At 35.6% G+C, this 12684-nt stretch overlaps 1 non-coding gene across 1 annotated transcript; it reads right to left on the bottom strand.

Annotated features, from left to right (window-relative positions):
• Nucleotides 1–12276: 12276 nt before the first annotated feature.
• On the bottom strand, nucleotides 12277–12337 carry LOC119467184. The gene has a single exon (XR_005195713.1). It is a non-coding gene; the product is annotated as a U7 small nuclear RNA (small nuclear RNA).
• Nucleotides 12338–12684: the final 347 nt, after the last annotated feature.

Here is a 12684-nt window from a genome sequence, read left to right on the forward strand (position 1 = left end):
TCTGTTTCTAAAAACAATAATAATAATAAATTAAAATGCATGTCATACATTCAGTCAGAAAACATAGGAAATAAAGAAATATAATAAATCATTCTAAAAGGAGAAAACTGTGTTACATGAAACTACTCTGTCTCCCTCTGTGTATCTCTCTCTCTGTATTTCTGCATGTGTTTGTATTATATATTGAGATGTGTGCATGAATTTTTATTTATACATATACATATATATAATACATGTGTATACATATACACATTTGTAATCTAATACATATACCTATGCAATATATATTGTCTACATTATATATACACAAATATATAAATATTCTATATGGAACATTAAATGACTAGAGGATTTTCTATTTCTATAGCAGTACAGCTAACTTGAATATTCAGAGGCTGGATATTTTATAATAGGGACTCATTTTTTTTTCCACCCTTTTTCTTATTATTGTAGGGCTTTATGTTTCTTCTCCAATCAGTAACATTTGCACAGAGAGTAAATAAAGAGAAAGAAAAAGGTGACTTTAAGATAAATCTATTTTTCTACTTCTAACAAAAGTTTTAAAAGCAGAAAACTTGAAAATTGGAGACTACCATTGAAGTGTTATCTGTGGTTGGCATTTATCTGATCTCTAGTAGCTCTTGCCTTCTATGGATTATAAAAAGGAAGCCTTATGCAAAGAGTTTTGGGTACCACTCATCTTACCACTTGATTCATTGTTCTAAGATTTCAGTTTTAGAAACCTGGAAGTATGTTTTAAGATTATCCAATAATAGCTGGAGATATAGGACCACTTGTTTTGTTCATTAGATTAAAGAAGCTACAGCAAACATATGTAACCCTGAGTGGTGGGTTATATGTAAAGTGTGTGGTGACTATTATCTAAATTCATTGCTCTGAAGCACCAGAAGACATACAAGAATGTTTTCCTAAGGAAGAGCAAGTTTAAAATTTTTATAAATATCACTATCCTGTTGCTGAGAGATTTGGTTACAAGATTTTTTTTCTTCTTCTTTAGAATTTTAACTCCTCGGAGAGTAATTAAGCCTATAGTAATGTAGTTTTATATACAGGATCTTGCAATTCTATGACTTTTCTAAATTTATCTCCATATTGACACTCAAAAGACATTTTATGGAAGGTCCATGGGTTAATACAGGAGTACAAATTTCTCTAGCTGAAACTCTTTGAGTGGGCTTTATCATTTTCTAGAAAATAAGATATTAAATCAGATTTAATGATCAAGTAAGGTATTAAAGAATTGTCACATGTACACATTTTTTTATTTTTAAAAATTATTTGTTTGTTTGAATCAACATCCAGACAAGGTCTACACATGACCTCAGTCAACCTATTTTTTACACTTATTTTAATCTTTTATTTCCTTGAAATTTATTTGTAGGGGCAAATAGGCAGTTTGCTGCCCAGAGTTTTCCACAGTCTAGATTCACTGATTGCCTACATGTAATGGGACAAAATATAGAACATATTTCTCTAACCTGTGTATCTACCATCCACTAGTAATTACAATCAGGTGCTTGATCTAATTCAAGTTTTTGGTTTTTTTTTTTTTTTAACCTTTTTGGCAGCACTCCTTCAAAGGTAAAGGTATACACCTATCTCAGGAGACATTGAATGTCTGACTATCTTATTTTACATTAATGGTCATTATCATCACTGCTTGAATTGATTAATTCATTTTGAATTTTAAAAATACAAATATTTTGTGTCTTTTTAATCAATAACATCTCTCAATGGTGTAGTAGGACTGCACATGAAGCATTGCTAAATTTAATTATATATGAAGAAAATTTAAACCATTTCATGCCATTAACTGGAATGCTGTGAAAAAAATATCTTTGGACTTGTGCAGAAATAGGCTAGCTTATATAATGTTTCAGTGAAAGACAACTCCATAATATGGGACAAAACATCTTGACTTGCCGTTTTTCATGAAAAATTGACATAATGCACAATCAGCATCTTTCTAGACTTTTCAAGTGCCCAAATTATATGAAGTTATTCACCGATCAAATCAGTAAATATTTAGCACAGTACTGCTCTATGCCAAGTACTGAAGCTACAAAATGTTCTGATCAAGATAGATAAATCCCCTGCCCTCGTAAAGCTTACTTACATTTGGGTAGAAGAGAATGATATAATTTTATAATTTATGTAGTTGCAAGCATAGTAAAGAATAATAAAATCGAGAAGAGAAAATATTATTTTAGGTCCAGATGTGAGGGGAGAATTCTCAGAGCGGATAATGTTTAACAATAAAACTAAATTATATAAAAAATATTATCTAGGGGAAAAATGTAAGAGGTGAAATCAAATATAAAATCTGTAAAGCAGGAAGAAAGTATAAATCAAGTATAATATCTGCAAAGCAGGAAGTTCAAGTATAACTTGTCTTATACTTGAACTTGTTTGGAACCTGACAAAATGGATTGCTGATAATGTCATTTATTGAGATGGTGAAAATTATAGGAACATATTGAAAATGGCGGAGGGACTCCTAGAGTTCAGTTTGAGGTACCTCTTAGACATTCAAGCAGAAATGTCAAGTTGGTAACTGGTATATGTGAATCTGGAAGTCAGGAAGACATACATTTAGGGCAAAGAAGAAGAGATTGAAGAGCTGTTAGTCAAAAGATCAACTGTCAAATTTCAGAGATGAAGAAGGAAGGTGGAAAAACTGTGTCTATAAAACTAATTGTATTTTATAAGTTGGACCAAGTATAATACCGCCAAACATTCCTAATAAAAAGTGCATTTATTCTTATTTCTTTCCTTAAGCACCACTTGTTTCTATATTTCCTTATGCAGAACTCTACTCCCTGATAGGGCACCCTGCTATATTTTGAATTATTTTCTTGTCAAATGATACTCTAGATTTCTCTCTTGTCAGCAGCTAATTCATGGCTGTGCCACTCAAAGGGTGTGCTATGGAACAATTTCTTCCAAGAAATAAGAGGTTCTGTGGTTAATTTGCTCAGAAACCCTATTTACATTACCATTATTTGGAGCATTCCAGCATCTAATAGAATATTAATAAAGGACATCTCAGAAGCCCATTGAGTTTTGTCCACAAAATTTTTGCAGAAAACACCTATTAACCACTAATGGAACTAGTATCTAAAAAGCAGTCTTCAGGAAATGCTGTGGATGGATCGATGACTCTAATAGCCACATGTCTCAATCAGAAGTTCTATGAGCCAGTCCCTCTCCTTCTGATGTTTTAATTGACTGATGCTCATTGATTTGAGGAGGTGTAATAAGAATACTGCTAACATTTAAGATCCAAAATGCTGAGGGCATTTGCATAAATCACATCTGCTCCATGAAGCCTTCACTGAGTACTCTGTCCTCATTAGTTTTTCTCATTTCTAAACTCCCATAACATTCATAGCTCTCATAATGCTTAAATATCAAATGGCTCACTATTCAATATTTAATTGTACACAGGCTTGTATTTCTGGCTCATTGCTTCCATCCTCACAGCTAATCATTCTTCACTTCTACATGCATCCTCTGTATGTCTCAGTCAAAACGAAATCTCCTAGTCCTCAAGCCTGCCTACTGTTTGTTCAGTTTTATGCTTTTGAAAAAGTTGTTTGCGATCTTCTATCTTCTTCCCATCTTGGCCAATTGTTATTGGTCTTCAAAGTCTTGGTTAAGTAAAACTTCCACTGCAAAACTTCCCCTCTTCTTCTTGTTTTCATATTGTGTATAAATAGTCACACTGTCACACTTCACACACTGTGCTTTGCTATTAATGTTAGCTTCTGAGACTATGTCCCACTAATTGCGAGGAAGGGCAGAAGTGTGTCTTACTTAATTGTGTGTCTATTTTGAGAGACTTCCTAGGAGACTCAGTTCCCCAGGAAAAACAGAGGAAAGAAAGAAAAAGCACATTTTGTAATATATTTATCTGTGGATAGACACTTAGGTTGTTTCTGTATCTTGCTTATTGTGAGTAATACTGCAATAAACATGGAAGTGCAAGATCTTTTCAAGATTCTATTTTTATTTCTTTTGGATGTATGCCCAGAAGTGGAATTGCTGGATCATATGGTAGCTTTATATTTCTACTTTTGAGAAACATCCGTATTATTTTCCACAATGGCTGGACAAATTTACATTCCCACCAACAGTATACAAGCATTTTCCTTTTTGCACACCCTCCTTAACACTTGTTATCTCTTGTCTTTTTGATAATAGCCATTCTAGAAGGCACAAAGTGATCTCTCACTGTAATTTTTATTTGAATTTCCCTGATTTACCTGCTCCCTGTTTGCAAAACCAAAACACAAGGACAAGGTGCGGCAGGAAATTCACTTTATTTACCAAAATAGCAGTGGGAAAATATAATCATCCAGTGGATTCACCTTGCCTGCTGCCTAGAGAGAGCTGATTTATCAAGACTGGGGGACTTGAAATAGAGAAACAGTAATTCACGAAGAGCTGGCCGTACAGGAGATTGGCATTTTATTATTACTCAAATCAGTCACCTGAGTGAGCATTTGGGAATCTGAGTTTTTAATGCTGTTTTGTTTAGGGGGCTGGGGCCAGAGGGGAAGGCCAGTGAGTCCAGAGTGCTGATTGGTTGGGTCAGAGATGAAATCTAGGAAGTTGAAGCTGTCCTCTTGTGCTAAGAGGTGAGGGCCACAAGATCAAATGAGCCCATTCATCAATCTGGGTTGTGCCAGTTGATCCCTCAAGTGCACAGTCTGCAAAATATCTCAAGTACTGATCTTAAGAGCAGTTTAAGGAGGGTCAGTATCTTGTAGCTTTCAGCTGCATGACTTGTAAACCATAATTTCTAATCTTTTGGATTATTTGTTAGTCTTACGAAGGCAGTCTAGTCCCCAGGTAAGAAGGGGGTTTGTTTTGGGAAAGGACTGTTACAGTCTTTGTTTTAAACTATAAACTATAAACCACTTTCCTTCCAAAGTTAGTCAATCTATGCCCAGGAAGGAACATGGACAGCTTAAAATTTACAAGCAAGTTGGAGTTGTGTAAGTTAGACCTCTTTCACTGTCTCAGTCATAATTTTGCAAAGGCGGTTTCAGAAATGATCTAGGCTTTGTTCCTTAGAAAACCCATTTCACACTTTTGGGCAGCATGTGAAGGCTTTAAAAGGGAAGTTTGGTATGCTGCTCATGCAGGAAGGGCACTGATGCTTTGTCTTGAGTTATTGTCTCATCTGGTGATTGAGCTGGTGCCATTTTAAGTGTATCTAGATTATACATTAACTGTAGCCTCAAGATAATCTCCTGGTGGCTGAAAATTCCATAGGCACCTAGATTGTCTTAATATTCAGTCTCTGAAACTTGTAAGGAAACATATAATTAGATAATCTAGCAGTTCAAGGGAGTGCTTGGTGGAAAGAAGTCACTATTTTATTATTAACAAGAAAAAGGCATCAAAAAGGGAGGGAAGGAAAAACAGACAAAGAAAAACACCTTAAAAAGAGTACTCAGCCTGGGTGCGGTGGCTCATGCCTGTAATCCCAACACTTTGGGAGTCTGAGGCAGGCAGACCACAAGATCAAGACCATTCTGGCTAACATGGTGAAACTTTGTATGTACTAAAAATACAAAAAATTAGCAGGGTATGGTGGCACGCACCTGTAGTCCTAGCTACTCAGGAGGCTGAGGTAGGAGAATTGCTTGAATCTGGGAGGCGGAGGTTGCAGTGAACTGAGACTGCACCACTGCACTCTAGTCTGGGTGACACAGTGAGACACCATCTCAAAAAAAAAACAAAAGAATACTCAGTTACAGGAGCAAGGGAAAATGAGAGATATTGGTTAAAGGTATAAAATTTTAATTATAAGGTTAATAAATTCTTGGGATCTAATGTACACATATTGATGACAGTTAATAATACTTTATTATTTACTTTGAAATTTGATGACAGCACATTTTCAGTGTCCTTTTCATACACACACAATGATAGCTATGTGTTCTGATGGATGTGTTAAGTAACCTGAATGTAGTATTTTTACCCAATGTATACATAATATCAAATCATCATGTTGTACATTTTGAATATATGCTTTTTTATTTGTCAATTAAATGTTTTAGAATAAACAAAACAGAGAAACAATTGTCTTAGAAAAAGGAAACATGGCTTATCAATACTTAATGATTTTGAGTAACAAATTCACATTTTTAACTAAAAAATGTGTGGAAAAGGGGCTTCAGTTCATTAATCTTAGCTCAAAATGCTATTTTAACATACATTTAAAAAAGTAATTTATTTATTCTTGGTTAAACTGAATTTGATCTATATAAGCCTTCCTACCCTAATTAGCAGAAAAAAGAAACCAATAGGTAATATGGGCTCATTTTAGTCCAGTTTAATAACTTAGCTTGTTTAATGGGAGTTTTCAGTCTCTCTCAGTGCTTAGCCTCTGAAATAGCCTTCTGCTTCTCCCAGACTCTTTTCCCTGAAATCTAAATGTATGGTAAAGTAGGCTCCACATGCTTCAGGAAATGGAAATTAGGGGTTCCCTGAACTTGTAGTGATCCTTGGATTTCCAGAATAATGTGTATTTCATAACACTATGGTTACTGCATTCCTTACTGACATAGGCAGAGAAATCTGCAGCCAGCATAACTCATAAACTGGTCTTGCTAAGTTTTTGTGATAGTTTTCGGTTGCTCCATTTTTAACTTCACCTCAACTCCACTTCAGGAGGTGCTTGCTCCTGGACCACCATCTATTTTGTCCTCTGGCATGGCTGTCGGCCCACAGCCTCTGATGGGAGGTCATCATTACCTTCTACCTGTATTCCTTTGCAGGAGGCCCCTGGCTCTCAAATAAGCATGTATACTATGTAGAGCTAAGAGTGGCCAGAAACAGTAAGTTGTTGCAACTTCCTGTCCTTTATTCCACTGCCCAACATTATTAATAGGAGAGGACTGATTATAAGATGATCTTCTTCATGGCACAGTACTGGAGCACAAAAAATGATTCCCAAAATATGGCACTTCAGCATGCTGAGTGCTTTGAAAATTGAAGGGACTTGAAACCATGTTTGCAAAATTATGACTGTAAGAGAAATATGACATAGTTGACTTCATCTTCCTTCTAACCTCCAAGCTGTCCTTGGTCATTCTTGGATATAAGCCAAGCTAACTTTGGAAGAAACTTAGTTTACACCTTAATCTTAAAGCAAGGATTATAATGGCCCTTCCTCAAACCAAACTCCCCATATAAAGCTAATAAGGGGCCACAATGTTGAGATTTGAGAGAGGCCTGAATTTTTCTAAGATGTAGGAATAGTTAAATAATAACCATCCTTTGTTCTGGAGCTCACAAGATTTGTAACTTCCCTAATTACTCTTGTAGATAATATCACTGCTGCAGAACCTATGGTTGGTCTTTTGAGATCTTTTTAGACTTTTGCATACTGGCACTAACCCCACCCAGACTCATGACTCATGATTCAGCTGGTTCTGTGTGCCTCTATCCAGAGGTGAACTCAAGCAAACGAAAACTGTTTTCTGTACAACATAATTGCATCTTCAACCAATCAGCAGCACCTATTCTCTAGTTCCTCGCCTATCAACTGTCTTTGAAAAACCCTAACCTCCAAGCCTTCCAGTAGAATCCCCTCACCTTCACAAAGAGAAGCAGTGACAAATTGGTTTCTGTCTACAAGTTGCATTAATTTCCCCTGAAAATTATTTACTCCTACATACTCCTACAATTCCCCCACCTCTTTCTCGTCTCCTCAGTGATGAAGTATTTAAGCACTGAACTCTCCTGGTCTCTTTTTTTTTTCTTTTTATTTTCCTCCTCCTTCTTATCGTTCTTGTTCTGTTCTTCTTCTCCTTCTTTCTTCTTCTTCTGCTTTCCTTCTTCTTTTTTGAGAAAAGTTCTCATTATCTTGCCCAGGCTGATCTCCAGCTCCTGGCCTCAAGCAATCCTTCTGCCTCAGCCTCCTGAGTCTCTGAGTGGCCCTTTCTTTTAGTTTTTATATTTTGTGTGACTTCAGTGCACATATTTGCATGTAATTACCTTGTTATGCCTTCCTTTTTTTAAAATCTGTCTTTTGTTATAAGGGTGCTGAATGTGACCCTTTGCAATGGGAGGAAAGTGATCACCCCCTTCTTGTTTCTACAGTAGTAAATTTCTTCTCTGTTCACATGGTCTAAGTCAGCACTTCCTTTCTAGGTTAGGCATTTACCTAGATTTTTTACTCTTCTCTCTCTTTCTTTTCCTCTTCTAATACCTAGAGGCAGGGTAGTTTTCTCCTGTTTCTTCTTTCTACTTAGCCTTCCTTCTGTATAATCCAGCCTGACATGCCTGTTAATATACTTGAAGAAAATTGAAAGTAGAATTTAGAGTCTTTTCTCAAGAAAGTAGCTAGATTGAACATAATTGTCCTGCTGTAAAATTAAATTTTTGAATGTAAGAGTTTGAATATTACAATTCCTAGTTTTCCTTCTTCTTTCCTTAAGCTCAGAGATATAAGTAGTATGGGCCAACAAGGGTAAAAATCATGTATTCATAAAAGCTAAGAAAAAACAAATTAATAATTGCTGAAACATTTACTGTTTAAAAACTGAATCTTTTCTCTAAGGAGAGAGAATCTCTAGAAAAATGTGCACTGAGTTATTGTATATTTATTCTTCTTGAGCTTTAATGTCTTTGAATTGTTCAGGACCTGCCACTTCTTCTTTTCTATTTCTCCTTTTTGGAATGGGGATTTCTGTCTTATGTCTACCCCATGATTGTATTTTGAAAGGATATAACTTGTTTGATGTCTCAGGTTCACAGCTAGAAGACAATATGCCTCAGTATGAATATACCTTGAGACTCTATGGGGGCCATGGCCATTGGTCCCTTAAAGGTTCACTGTAAAACCACTAGCATGAAGAAGATTGGTTAACAGGAGAAAAGGAATACAAACTTATTTAATAGGTATACACAGAAGCCATCAGAATAAAAGCTCAGCTTCCCAATGAGGCTTATATACCATTTCAAGGTCACAGCAATAATGGGAACTTGGATTCTGCTAAAACAGGTTTATGGAAATGGGAAAAAGAGGAATTCTATTGAGGGACAATAAATGATTACTAGGGAGATTGATTGAATCCTGGAACAGAGATTAATCCGGAAATAGTTTTCTTTGGAATTAAAATGATCTTTGGAGATGTAGATGAAAAGAGTTGAACTCTGTAAAATATTTGAAGAGATTTATTCTGAGCCAAATATAAGTGCCCATGGCCTGCAATACAGCCCTCAGGAAGTCCTGAGAACTTGTGCCCAAGGTGGTAGGGGCACAGCTTGATTTTATGCATTTTAGAGAAGCAATGAGACATCAATCGAATACATTTAAGAAATACATTGATTTGGTCCAGAAAGGCAGAACAACTCAAAGTGGGGCAGGAGGCTTCCAGGCTACAGGTGAATTTAAATATTTTCTGGTTGAGAATTGGTTGATTTTGTCTAAAGACCTTGGATAGATAGAAAGGGAATGTTCAGGTTAAGATAAAGATTGTGGAGACCACAATTCTTTTGAAGTCTTATAGTGGCTTCCCTTAGAGATTATAGGTGACAAATGTTTCCAAGTCAGCTCTTAGTTAATCTCTTTAGTATTGCCAGGGTTTGGGAGAAAAAGATCTAGCTATGTTAACAGAGATTCTTTACAGATGCAAATTCTCCCCTACAAAGGACAGCTTTTCAGGGCCATTTCAAAATATGGCAAATAAACATGTTTTGGGGTAAAATATTTTTAGTTTCTTCTTTGTCTAACAATGTTATGCCAGAGTCAGGTTGGAAAGTATATCATGATATATAAGGTTAAATAAAACCCATCTGATGAGAATTTATGATTTATAGGGCATGACTCCACAGGTCCCTTATATAGGAATTAGGGCAAGACAAAAATAAATCAGAGTTTAGTCCTGAGAGATAGTCATTATAACTCATAAAAATGTCTGCTCAGGTGTGGTCACATCTTGATCTTCTTTACTGCAATATATAATGAGATAACAGTGAGGTAAAGAAATAACAATTTTTCTTTTTGGTGGGTTTGTATCTCAGGCAGATAAAGGGAATTCAGCTTCTTTGGGAAAGATGGTGTGGCTGTTAGGTGAAAGTCAGAGAGACCTTGAGGCTTCTTCTGTTCACCATGTCAAAATTGCATATTTTCAGTATTGATTTTGAGCCATGGCATTCATTTAAACCTGATTAAAATGACATTTAAATGAGACTTTGAACTTTAGACTTTTGAATATGTGCAAGAGTGAATTAGAACTGTTGGCACCATTGAGATGGAATGAATGTAGTTTGCATGCAAGAAGGACATGAATTTGAGGGGATTGGGGGTAAAATGCCATGGTTTAAATGTCTGAACATTTCTATCCTCTTCAGATTTATGTGTCACAATCCTAACCACCAACTTGATGGTATTCAGAGGTAGAACCTTGGGAGGTGACTAGTTCATGAGGTTGGAGACATGAATAGGTTGACTCATGGCTGTCCTTAAAAAGAGGTCGCCAGAGACCTCCCTGGCTCCTTTCAATATCTAAGGACACAGAATGAGAGCCCCATCTATGAACCAAAATGTCGGCTCACCAGACACCCAATTTGCTGGTGTCTTGATCTTGGACTTCTCAACCTACAGACTGTGAGAAATAAATTTCTATTATTAATAAGGCATCCAATTTATGGTATGATGTTACAGCAGCCAGAACAAACTAAGACATGTATTCAATAGGTTTTACTAAGTACCTCGTATGTATTTGAAGTGTGTTAGGTCTCCCTTTAAGAACATCCATTCTATATGATTTACTCCAAATACAGGCACATTTCTTCCCTCTTACTTTTTAATCTTTAGGTAGGATTACAACAAGAGAATAGGCAGCATAAACTCAATATAACATATATTCTATCAACAGCTTTTACTCGTAATAGATATTAAAGGAATATTTTTTAAAATAAATTTAAATAAAAAGACAGTTACCACGTTTTCAAGATTACATATTAGCTTAATTCCATCAATGTGTGTATTCATTCTTTGGTCTTGTGTAGCTTAAACTTCTAAAGACTAGACAAAATTTCTGTGTTATTTGGGTGGTGGCATTACACGATCCCATATTAATGCAAGGTCACTCTTACCTCCTTTTTGTCATTGCACTTAAGTGTTTGTTTATTGAATCACAGACCATAACTTGAAGGAACCTTAAGAAAGTATTACACAAAACTATCAGGGAGAACTAGTCTGTCATTAAGTTTACAAAGACGTTTTTACAGACTAAGCACTAGGCTTCTGAGGTAAACTCAACCATAATAGCTTTTATATTAAGCAAGTACTTGTTTCTGTGTGGTTTACAGATTTTTGCATATATATACCTAAATTTATCTTTGCATTATAATCCAGTTCTAGAATTGATAAAGAAAATCATTAACTCTCCACTTTCCTGATTAAAATGGAGTTTATATGCAACACCGTTCAGAAATGTGTTAAGAATTAATTATATCTAAAAAGCACGTGAGGTAGTGCTAACAAATAAATTATGCCTACGCAGAACTTTCTCATTTCCATTTGATTTGTAAGCCTTCCAAATTCCATTCCCTTTTTTAAAAAATATGTTATCATCAAGCAATTAGAAGTGTATATTTGCAGGTTGTGAAGAAAGCCACTATTACACAAATTCAGTAGATGATAGCAATTACTGTTAAACTAGGTTATAGGGCATCCGCGTTTACTAATTAAGCAACAGCATCTTATCACCTTGATCAGCCTCCTGTAAGGCTAAGGCAGGTAGCCTGCTGAGGAAGCCCAGCGCCAGATCAGGGAAATGTAGAAAGAAATTATCACCACCCCAAACAGATTTCTTTATCATTTTTTTTTTTTTAAACTCTGGTTCCTGGGGTATAATTACTTTACTCTCCATCTTTTGCCCCGCCTGCTTAAATCATCACATTCCTACTCAGCACAGTCCTGCTAACGCTACTTCCTCCCAGGTAAGATGTTCTTTCAGATCTTTTAACCATGCTGAAATCTCTCTTACATTTTCACCTTTTCAGAGGAGCAAATCCTTGAAGTAAGAAAAGAGGAAACTCTTGACATTGTTCAAGTTAGGGAGTTTTAGAATGAGAACAGGACAATACTCTCACTGCTTGCGGTATTACATCATGGGACCATCTCTGCATATATGCAACACAAGCCTTGATGACCAGTGGAGTTCAAATAACAATTGTTTTTTAATTACTATTATTATTTTCTTTCTTTAATTTTTTTTTTATTTTTAAGGCCTTTCTGACAAAACTCAGAAAGCCTACTAGACAAATTCTAAGAGCTGTAACACTTCAAATAAGTATTCTTAAAGAGCTGTACTAAGAGTCTCTGGCCTCAAAATTAGAGGCACTCTTTTAATCCAAACCTACTTAAAATGTAGTCTGTGGCCTTGTGTCATCCTCTGAACCTTTTGCTTCCAGACTGTGTTAAGTATGGAAATGGAGAGTGTTTAGAAACTTTCATAGATATTTGATAAAATCTGTTGATTCTTAGAATGAAAATTAACATCGACCCTACATTTTTTGGTCTTTCTTAAAACTTCATTTTTTTCTAGTAATTTTTTTACTGTATTTTTAAGAACATTTGATTGGTTACAGATTTTAAAATAAACATAAAACTACGCTTCAGGCCAGATGCAG

This window comes from Cebus imitator, unplaced genomic scaffold (assembly GCF_001604975.1).
Source record: "Cebus imitator isolate Cc_AM_T3 unplaced genomic scaffold, Cebus_imitator-1.0 Scaffold264, whole genome shotgun sequence".
Lineage (NCBI taxonomy): Eukaryota > Metazoa > Chordata > Mammalia > Primates > Cebidae > Cebus > Cebus imitator.